We start from the raw sequence: 11,304 nt of genomic DNA on the forward strand, positions 1-11,304 counted from the left end.
TATCACTGTAAAATAGAGTTGGTAGGCATGTTCCTGGCCCACTCTACAGGTGACATCCATTTTACTTCCAGTGAAGTGAACTAGTTACCCTATTGTTGAACCTCCATGATGCAATAATAATAATAATAATAAACATAATAGTGTATTTGTTAAATGATTACTATGGGCAAAGCACCGAACTGACTGCTGAGGTGGGTACAAGAAAGTCGGGTTAGATACAGCCCCTGTCTTATATGGGGTTGAGGGAGAACAGATAGTTAAGTCTCATTTTACAGCTGAGGAAACTGAGGTACAGATAAATGACTTGCCCAAGGTTACAGCAGGCAAGTGGCAAAGTCCAGAAAGCACTATTATTTATCCACAGTTAATTGGACACAGAATCTTGGGTAATTTTGGTAAGCATGGGTTAACCAACCATGCTTCGGACACCATTTTCCCATACTTAACATTGTTCCTATGAGAAAATTGACCCTCACTTTCAACAGTAGTTATTGCCCCCTGTCCCGGATAATTAGGGACAATGGAGCAGATGGGGGTGAGAGTAGTAGAAAGAGAGAAGAGATGTTATTCAAAGGTGACATCCCTCCCCGTCTCTGTCATTCCCCCCCAACCCTCCAGGCCCCTTTGCCTCTCTGATACTTAAATGTGTCTGTTATTGTTGTATTGTACTCTCCCAAGCACTTAGTACAGTGCTCTGCACAACAGTAAGCACCCAATAAATATGATTGAATGAATGAATTAATTGAATGAACTTCAGGGCAGGAAGGATTCAGGCTACTCTTTCCCACTCCTCCTTCTTCTGCCTCTCTCATCTAGACTGTTAGCTCGTTGTAAGCAGGGAACAGTTTCATCAACTCTGTTAGGTTGGACTCTCCCAAGCACTTAGTACAGTACTCTGCACCCAGTAAGCGCTCAGTAAATAGGAATAATTGATTTCCCTTTCCTTCTATCTCTATCCCTCTCCATGAATGGCCGCATATGGACATCAGGGATATATTATAATGGGTCCGAGGGAAAATGCCTCTTTTCTGGTGTTCTGTTCTGCCAGCAAAGGGAGGGTAAATGCAATCTTTGAATCGAGCCGGCACCACATCCTGTAAACTAGACACACATTTTCCAAACCAACTTTAATCTACAAAGCTTCTCTTACACAGGCCCCAAAGCTGAATTGACGTTTGTTCACTGAGTAAAAATGTTGACTGAAGGCGCTGTTGGACTTAAATTGCGGAAACCTGAGCACACACGAAATTCTAGATAATAAGTGGACTTTTACTGAGAAAAGTCATGGTTGTTTGTGTTTAGAATTTTTACAAGGCCCCGGTTTCTATTAGGAATCGGGAAGGTTAAGTTTACTGGGCCTGAATTTACCTTGACTTTATGTTGCAGGACTGTGAAAAGGCAGAGAAGCCAAACATGCAGAACAGCATTCACGAGACCTAGTGTAAAGAAAACAACAAAAACTCTCTCTTTATCTATGATAGAAGCCATCACAGGTAAAGAGAGAAGCAGCATGGCCTGGTGGATACAGCACAGGCCTGGGAGTCAGAGGACCTGGGTTCTAATCCCAACTCCACCACTTGTCCACTGTGTGACCTTGGGCCTTGTTCACTTCTCTGTACCTCAGTTACCTCATCTGTAAAGAGGGGATTGAGACTGTGAGACCCACGTAGGACAGGGACCGTGTCCAACCCCATTTGCTTGTATCCACCCCAGCACTTAGTAGAGTGCCTGGCACGTAGTATGTGCTTAACAAATACCATAATAGTTATTATTATTATTTAGGAGGGGGAACTGGTACTGAATCCCCATTTTAAAGATGAGGGAACTGAGGCACAGAAAAGTGTACTGCCTTGCCCAAGGCACTCAGCAGACAAGTGGTGGAGTTAGGGTTAGAACCAATGACCTTCTGACTCCCAGGCCCGTGCTCTATCCACTATACCATACTTAGTTTGTGAGCCCTGTGTAGCACAAGGACTATGTCTGACCTGATTAACATGCATCTTTCCCACTGCTTAGAACAGTGCTAAACACATAATAAGCACTTAAAAAATACCTTTTTATATCCGTCTTATCCCAGATCCATTCGATCTGGATTTAAAATTACTCTGAATGAAAACCTTGAAGAGAAACTGAAAACATTGGAGTTAAAAGAAATGGGTAAAAAGAGGAGTCCATTGGTCCTTTATTGTCTCACATTGAAACTTATCTCTAGGGTGCCATTTGTGCATTTAGTTAATCATATGTACTTGTTGGGCTGACTCAAAGATGAGTGTGAAGGAGCAGAAGATTTGTGCTATGGCCACAGGCATCGTAATGTTCATCCTATTTAAATTTGTGCCTCATCTTACTGGTCATAATTGCAAAGGGCTGAGGTGCTGTTCCAGGACAAATTCGGTGCACTCCACTTTGCAGCTATTTTTGACCAGGATAATTCTTAGTAGAAAGGTCCCTTTATGCCACACTGTGGTTCTCTGGGGCCTCTGGGTGGTTTGATGATTCTCCCAAGCTTGCAGAATATCATACCAAATTGACTCAGGTGAAATGTATAAAGTTTCACATATACAATTGAAATTCATATAACAGCTTTAAAGAAAATTGCAAACTAGCTAACTGCTGTTCCAAGTATTTTTTATGGAACTAAGTGGCATCCCAAATATCTGAGATTAGAGAGAACATGCAAAATTGACATTATAGTTTGAAGATTAGATACTGATTCATCATGCAGACATTTGGGGCTCTTTCCATCCTGAATTCAGCATTCTGCATCGTTTTGCTCAAATATTATCCAGAATCCTGAGGAGAAGCAGAGTGCTATAGTTCTGTTTCAGAATAGTAAAGCTGAAGCAACACTACGATGATGGTGGTCCAGTAGTTTTTTTTTTAAAAAAAGATAATGTTTATGATATATAGCTGCTGTTATTTTTGAACTCCTGACCACTTGTTTCCTTGTATTTACTCTGAGCTAATTCAGTTAAGATAGCATGGCAATCATCCCTTTACCTTGGAAATTTTCTAATTGTTTTGAAAAGCACCTGAAGGCATAGTCAGAGACACAGGCTGTGAAAATAAAGGGAAATGGAGAAGATCATGGGAAGAAAGAAGCAGCAGTGACTTCCTCCTTCCCTTCTCCTTCCCTCCTTTCAAGTTGGACTGAGCTTTAAAAAAAAAAAAAACAACCCAACCCAACTTATAGTTTCTCCTGATGAGCGTCTGAGCTACAGCTTCATGAACTAACCCAATTATCTTGTGTATACCTCAGTGCTTAGTACAGTGCCTGGGACTTAATAAGGGCTTAAAAAAATACCATAAAAACAAACAAACTTGGAGGGTCACTACTTCTCCATCTCTTCTCCATCGTCTGTCTTCTGGGATAGAATAAAGAAGAAAGTGAAGGCCTGGGTTTAGGCTTGAGTTGGTAGGCCCTTGGATGAGGCCTGGGCAGGACAAGGGGTTTAGGTCAGGTTGGTATTAAAGAAAGCCAAACCCAGTGAATTCAGTTGGACTTGAAAGAAAGAGTCTACTCTCCTGCTGGCCACCTGTTGCCAAAAAAGGGAGGGAGCTAATGCCCATTTTAGATGTCCCTCTTGTTATATTGCTAACTCCTGCTCAGTTCAGAAGCCAATCCCAGAAACCCGTGTAAATACGTTAACACATATTTAACTCTTCGTTCCTCCCAGACTGCCATCTTAAATCTCGAACTCCCTGACAGTGGCCTCCTCTCCGCCTTCAAATACGCTCATGTCTTTCTTTCCTAGCCTAGAAAAACCTTCTCTGGAAGCCACTGCATCCTTCAGCTCTCATTCACTTCATCTCCAAACTTCTCGAATGGATTGTCTAAACCCTCTGCCTCCCATCTCCTGGCCTCCAAATCCCTTGTTGTCCCTCTTCAGTCTAATTTCCACCTCCACTCTGCTGAGGCTAGTCTCTCCAAGGTCACCAATGACCTGCTTCGTGCCAAACCTGTCATACTGTCCTCAGCCCTAATCCTCCTTGACCTCCCAGCTGCCTTTGACACCGTAGACCCTTTGCTGTTCTAGTAATTTATCGCCCTGTAGGAACATAACAGCCAGAACCTATTGCCTCTAAAAGGGCAGTGCCTCATTTAAAGAGTCAGCCTGCAGCTGGGGCAAATTTTTACCAAGTTGGATCCAGGCATTCTCAAACAAGGCTTAGGTTTAAGAGAGATTTTTAATTCTTTATTTTTAATAAGTTTTTTTTATGTTAAACTAGTCTGTGGCAGGGGATTTACTAAGACGCAAAGGGGGATTCAATGCCTATATTTAGACTATGGTCTCCTGACTCCCAACTCTGTATTCTTTCCCAGCACTTAGTACAGTGCTTGCATACAGGAAGTGTATTGCTTACCACTACTTTCAATGAAGAAGTTAGGAGTGGATACCCCTAAACTTTGGGGGATGTAAAGTAGGGCAACCATTATCATAATAATAATAATTTTTGGTATATCTTGGCGCCTGTTATGTGTCCAATGCTGAACTAAGTGCTGGGGTAGAGGCAAGTTAAAGATCAGACACAGTCCCTGTCCACATATAGAACACAGTCTAAGGGAGAGGAAAAACTGGTATTGAATCCCAAGAGGAAACTGAGGCACAGAGAAGTGAAGTGGCTTGCGTGAGATCATAGAGCAGGCAATTGGTGGAGCTAGGATTGGATTGGAACCAGGTCCCTCATTCCCAGGGTTGTGCTCTTTCACTAGGCCATCTTCTCTGTAATCAGTTTCTAAGCGTTTGTATTGCCAGGTTCAGAAGCAAAGAATGTACAGAAGCTGGTGGACGTTGGCTCAGAAGTGACATTGGAGAAGGTCGTTAAATTGTGATCCCTCTCCTTTATAGATATGTTGGAGGATAATTGCTTTAAACATCTTGAGGTCTTCGGGAGAAAGACTGAATGACTGAAAGCTGGAGATGGTGTTATATGTTTAAAAAATCAGTAAATTCAGCAGCCTATCAGGTGGATATACAAACTATCTAATAAGCCAAACTTTTCTTTCGTGTTTGTCAGAACCTCAAAGTATCTGATATCTTTAACGGCATCTAATGGTTTTCTGAGAGATGAAGAGATACAAACCTGTTTTGAGTTCATTTTTGCTTTCATAACGTAATTTTGAACCAAGTTTTATTTATATCTAGATCATTTTAAATACATTTTTTCACCTTTAATGTAACCAATTTAGCAAATCAGCTTAAAAAGTTTACTAGAGGGGACAGGTTAGAAATTGTCCAAGATGTCTCAGACTGTACTTCTGATCACTCTAGCTCTGCAGATATCTAGGCGTAGCAGAAGTCCTGTTTGAGGCCTCACAGTTTGGCTTCTTTTTCGCTTTCCCGGCTTTTCTTGGTGCCCAATTTGACTGGCATTTTCAAAACAGATGAGGCAGTAGTGGCAGAAAGTGATGTCAAAGTTGAGGGGCAGCAGATGGGTGTTTCTGTTTTAGTTTTTGTTTTGCTTTTTTGGTATTTGTTAAGCTCTGACTTTGTGCCAGGCATTGTACTAAGCACTGGGGAGGATACAAGCTTATCAGGTTGGACAAAGTCCTGTCCCACATGGGGCTCACAGTCATAACCCCCATTTTATAGAAGAGGTAACTGAAGCCCAGAGAAGTTAAGTGACTTGCCCAAAGTCACACAGCTGGCAAGTGGTAGGGCTGGGATTAGAACCCAGGTCCTTCTGACACGGCCCATGCTCTACCATTAGGCTAAGCAACTTCCCAGACACTGGCCTTTAACCTCTCTATACTAAAGTCCTGGTTAGGAGTAAATCAAGTGGTAAATTTCCTCATTCTACAATGTTAGCTCATTGTGAACAGGGAATGGGACTATATAACTCTGTTATACTGTACTCTCCAAGTGCTTAGTATAGTCCTCTGCACACAGTAAGTGCTCAATAAATACCACTGACTGAATGAGTGCTTGTGGAGGCCCAGCATCTCTTGAACTCAGACAGGGAACTATTGAAAGTATTTTAGTCCACCAAATGATAAACTAACAGAGTTTGGTGGACTGAAGGAGGTAGTCAATCATTCAGTCAATCAGTAGTATTTATTGAGTGCTTACTATGCACAGAATATTGTACTAAATGCTTGGGAGTCCAATACAGCAAAGTTGTTAGACACATTCTGTGCCTGTTAACTAGCTTCTTAAGATCCTAGCTTAATGTCACTGAATGACTTGGACATTAAGTCATGCTTCTTCTTTGTACTTTGTATTTTTAAGCTTTTAAGAGACCTTTTTCTCTTCTCCATGCACATATTCATATAGAATTAATTATGGATTAATTAAATCAGCCTGGAAGTCAGAGGCATGTGGGTTCTAATCCTGGTTCCACCACTTATCTGCTCTGTGACCTTGGGCAAGTCACTAAACTTATTTGTGCCTCATTTACCCCATCTCTGAAATGTAGATTAAAACTGTGAGCCCCATGTGGAACATAGACTGTGTCCAACCTGATCAGCTTATATCTACCTTAGTGCTGAGAACAGTGCCTGGCTCATAGTAAGTGCTTAACAAATACCATAAAAAAAGACATCGTCCTCTCCTAGTTCTCATCCTAGATCCCTGACTGCTTCATCTCAAGTTTTTTCATGGACTCTTTTTTTCCCTCTCAACCTCTAATTGTGGAGACCCTACTCTTCTCAAACATTGGTTATTCTCTCAAGTTTGTGACTATTTTGTGGGTGCGTGTGTTCTTCTGTTTCCTAATGAAATGAAACAGCCCCAAAGGGTAGATTTTTGTTTAAATGCTTTTATTTTTTCTCAAAGGACAAAATTAATGAGTAGGCTTAAATGCAAACCAAGAAATTCAAAAGAAAAGTACTACAAAAGCAACATATCCCCGAGCAGCTTGAACCGAGTGGGGATTTTTTTTAAGGTGGACTTGTGTTGCTTTGGTTGAACCGAATAGGGATCTTAAGGTGGAAATGTGCTGCTTAAGAATTATTGGATCGTAGAAGGGGCCCCAAGAGAAGATCTGGCCAAACCCCTTGCCTCCAGTCATGAAGCCATCCTGAACAGATGGGGAGCTAGTCTTTTCTTAAAGACCTCTGGGATGGGACTGCAAAACTCCCTTACTTGGTATCCTTAATCTCTCCCAAAAAGTGTCTCTTGAATGTGTGAGCTCCTTTTTATGGTATTTGTTAAGCACTTACTATGAGTCAGGCACTGTTCTAAGTGCTGGGGTAGATGCAACATAATCAGGTTGGACAAAGTCCCTGTCCCACATAGGCTCGCAGTCTTAGTCCCCATTTTACAGATGAGGTGAGGCATAGAGAAATGAAGTGACTTGCCAAAGGTCACAACAGTCAAGTGGTGGAGCTGGGATTAGAATCAATCAATCAATGGTATTTATTGAGCACCTACTATGTGCAGAGCACTGTTATCAGCACTGGAGAGAGTACAATACAGGAGAATAAGCAGATAGGTTCCCTGCCCATAATGAGCTTACAGTCTAGAGGACCCAGGTCCATTAGGTCACACTGCTTCTCTAAGGCAGCCTTTAGGATTAGGAAAACTAGAGAAAGGAAAACTCATTTCTTAGACCTTTCTCAGGTGTGGAAACCAGAACTGGACACAAGGGAAAGCTATAGCAAAAGAATTACTTGGGGATATTTTTCTGTCCTACTTTTATTTTTTAAAATGGCATTTATTAAGCACTTACTATGTGCCTGGCATTGTACTAGCCCTGAGGTACCGCAATCAGGTTGGACACCGTCCATGTCACCCATGGGGCTCACGGTCTTAATCCCATTTTACAGTTGAGAGAACTGAGGCACAGAGAAGTGATGTGACTTGCCCAAGGCGAGAAGACAAGTGGCAAAGCAGAATTAGAACCCAGGTCCTTCTGACTCCGAGGCCCATGCAGAATCCACTAAGCCACACTGCTTCTCAGCATATCTCTTCTCAGTATATCGCAGGACCATGTTGCTTTCTTAATAACTATACTATATTTCTGAGTCATAGTCGTCTTCTGTGACAACGAGATCTTTTCTGGGCCGAATATCTGAGTCTCCTCATCCTGTATTTGTTTTTTCATCCCTCTTTATACTACCTTGCACTCCTCCGCGGTTAATTATTCTACTTTTGTAGGATCATTTCCCTCATTTTTCAAGTCACTTGGAAATCTATCCCTGCCTTTCCCAAGTAGTAACAACCTCATCCATTTGAATGTATCTTCCCCAAGATTGATGAGCTGACTCATCCTGCTTATCATTAGATTTGTATTTCTCATCATGTGGATCTCTTTGGGCAGTGCACTGATGTAGCTGCGTGTGAACGTGATTTGCCTTGAGGTGAAGAGAAGAGTTATGTCTTCTCGTGTTGCCGAACATGAACATGCAGTAGGAAATGGTCTTCTACTTGAGATGGCCAAATCTTGGCTTTCCGGGCATTATTTTCTCGATTCAAAGTTACCGTAAAGTGTAGGACTTTCTAACGGCTTGTCCAGGTGAAGACAAACAGTTTGTGTTTGTTCACATTGCCTGCGGCAAAGCTTCGCTGTTCCATGTTCTGCAGTTAGAACCAAAGTCAGAAGGCCTTGGGTTCTAATTTTGGCTCTGCTACTTGTCTGCTGTATGCTCTTGGGCAAGTCACTTACTTCTCTGCCTCAGTTACTTCATCTGTAAAAAACGGGGATTAAGACTGTGAACCCCATGTGGGAAAGGGACCGTGTCCAACCCAATTTGCTTCCATCCACCCCAGCGCTTAATACTGTGCTTGGCACAGAGTAAGTGCTTATCAAATACCACAGTTACTGTTATTATCATGATTATTATATTATTATTATTGTGTTTCTCTTATTTTGGGTTCTTCCTCCGGCTGGACCGAGAAAAGGGGGCTTCCAGAGAAGCGGGGTCCCCCAACTTGTGGTTTCCGAGCTGGTGTGGTATAGGATTGGGGGCATTTATCACTTTTAGGTCTCTCTCCTACTTCTTCACTGTCGGCAAGGTCTCTTTCCTTATCATACCCATTCTCATTGAGGGGCTGAGCGGTAATGGGGCCAGTCACCTGTCATCTAGAAAGGATGTTGTCACTTGTAGCTTGTGGGCCAGCCAGGCGAAGAGTTGATCTCACAGCCCCGGGCAAGGTTTTACTGCCCAGGGTTCACAGCGATGAGGGCTGGGTATGCCTTGAATTGCTGTGTTCTTTCCTCATTGGCCTAGTGGATAGAGCATGGGCCTGGGAGTCAGAAGGACATGAGTTCTAATCCCAGCTCTGCCACTTATCTGCTGTGACACCTTGGATAAGTCTCTTCACTTCTCTATACCCCAGTTACGTCATCTGTAAAAAGGGGTTTAAGATTGTGAACCCCATGTGGGACAGGGACTGAGTCTGACCCGATTTATGTGTATTCACTCCAGCACTTAGTACAGTGCCTGACACATAGTAAATGCTTAACAAATGCCACAATCACCATCGTCATTGGATCAGTGGCTATCTTGGGGGAGGGGAGAGGGAATCTTTCATGGTCTGACAATTGCAGGGAACAGTCCTTCAAAATCTACCCAGAGATGGAAGTGACTCTGATGATACCAGATTGATATTAGAGAAGTAGCATGGCTTAGTGGAAAGAGCCCGGGCTTGGGAGTCAGAGGTTGTGGGTTCTAATGCTGGCTCTGCCATTTGTTAGCTGTGTGACTTTGGACAAGTCATTTGACTTCTCTGTGCCTCAGTTATCTCATCTGTAAAATAGGGATTAGGACTGTGAGCCCCACGTGGGACAACCTGATAACCTTGAATCTATCCCGGTCCTTAGAACAGTGCTTGGCACATAGTAAGTGCTTAACAGATGCTATCATCATCATCATTATCATACTAGATTGTTGCAGTCCTCTAGGTTGTAATCTCATTGTGGGAAAGGAACATGTCTACCAAAAATGTTCTCTCCCATGTTCTTGGTACAGTGCTCTGCATATAGTAAGCTCTCAATAAATACCATCAATTCATTCAATCATCTTTATTGAGCGCTTACTGTGTGCGGAGCACTGTACTAAGCACTTGGATAGTACCATCAATGATTGTGGTGATGAAACAACCGCCTTTGCCTGCATGTGCCCTCCCCTGGTGCACCTGCCTTCTTCCAGATCTGATCTGTTTATCTGTGTGGCAAGCATCTGGCTACTTGGGTTTTTTGGTTATTTACGTTTTTCATTTCTTTTTTGTTTGTTTCCTCTTTTGCTTTTCCTCTGGCCTCAGTAAGAAAACCTCTTATTAAGCTATTCTGAATAGCGGAGATGGCTTAGGAAACGGATGAGGGCACTGTGGCGTGTCAGCTGCTGTTGAAGTCTCAGAAGTGTTCAGTTCTGGGGCCACAGATGCCACGTATGCTATTCCCAATGTCGTTTCTCAATATGAGCCACTGAGCATCGGGGAGCGAGGTAGGAGAGGGCGAGACTCAGTACAAACCATCATCGGGTCTGCAAAAACAACCCAAAAGCACAACTTCCCCCTTTTAGCCTCTGATTTGCGTGTGTGGTGTGTATATGTGTGTGGTATTTGTTAAGCACTTACTGTGTGGTGGGCATTGTACTAAGCACTGGGGTAGATACAAATTAATCAGGTTGGACACAGTCCCCTTCCCATATAAGGCTTACAGTCTTAATCTAAATTATACAGATGAGGGAAGTGAGGCACAGCGAAGTTAAATGACTTGTCCAAGGTCACACAGCAGACAGGTGGCAGGGCCAGGATTAGAACCCAGATCCTCTGACCTTCAGGCCTGGATTTTATCCTCTGGGCCATGCATCACTCACTCTGGAAGGTCCAGGGCCAGAAAAAGTTCACTCCTGGATTTTGGGGGACACTAACATCAATATACAAGAGATACTGAGGGTAAAGCACACCCACTGTTACACTCCCCTTATCAGCGATTTCATCTTCAAACCGAAGTACAAGTCTGCTACGTGTTCTCTGGCAGCTTTATCAACCAGTAGTATCCAACATCTGCTCTGGGCAGACCACTGTACTAAGTACTTTGGAGAGCACTATAATAATAATAATAATAATGATGATGGTATTTGTTAAGTACTTACTATGTGCCAGGCACTGTTCTAAGTGTTGGGGTAGATACGAGGTAATCAGGTTGTCCCACGTGGGGCTCACAGTCTTAATCCCCATTTTACAGATGAGATAACTGAGGCAAAGAGAAGTTAAGTGACTTGTCCAGGGTCACACAGCACACAAATGGCAGAGCCGGGATTAGAACCCACATCCTCTTACTCCCAAGTCTGTGCTCTTGCCACTAGGCCATGCTGCTTCATAGAAGTAGTAGGCATCATCCCTGCCCCTCAAGGAG

General features: G+C 42.9%; 1 protein-coding gene across 1 annotated transcript in view; it reads left to right on the plus strand.

The window, feature by feature from the left end:
* The window catches only part of ZHX3 (zinc fingers and homeoboxes 3), an 81,757-nt gene that overhangs the window by 61,007 nt on the left and 9,446 nt on the right, over positions 1–11,304 (plus strand).

This window comes from Ornithorhynchus anatinus, chromosome 8 (genome assembly GCF_004115215.2).
Source record: "Ornithorhynchus anatinus isolate Pmale09 chromosome 8, mOrnAna1.pri.v4, whole genome shotgun sequence".
Classification (NCBI taxonomy): domain Eukaryota; kingdom Metazoa; phylum Chordata; class Mammalia; order Monotremata; family Ornithorhynchidae; genus Ornithorhynchus; species Ornithorhynchus anatinus.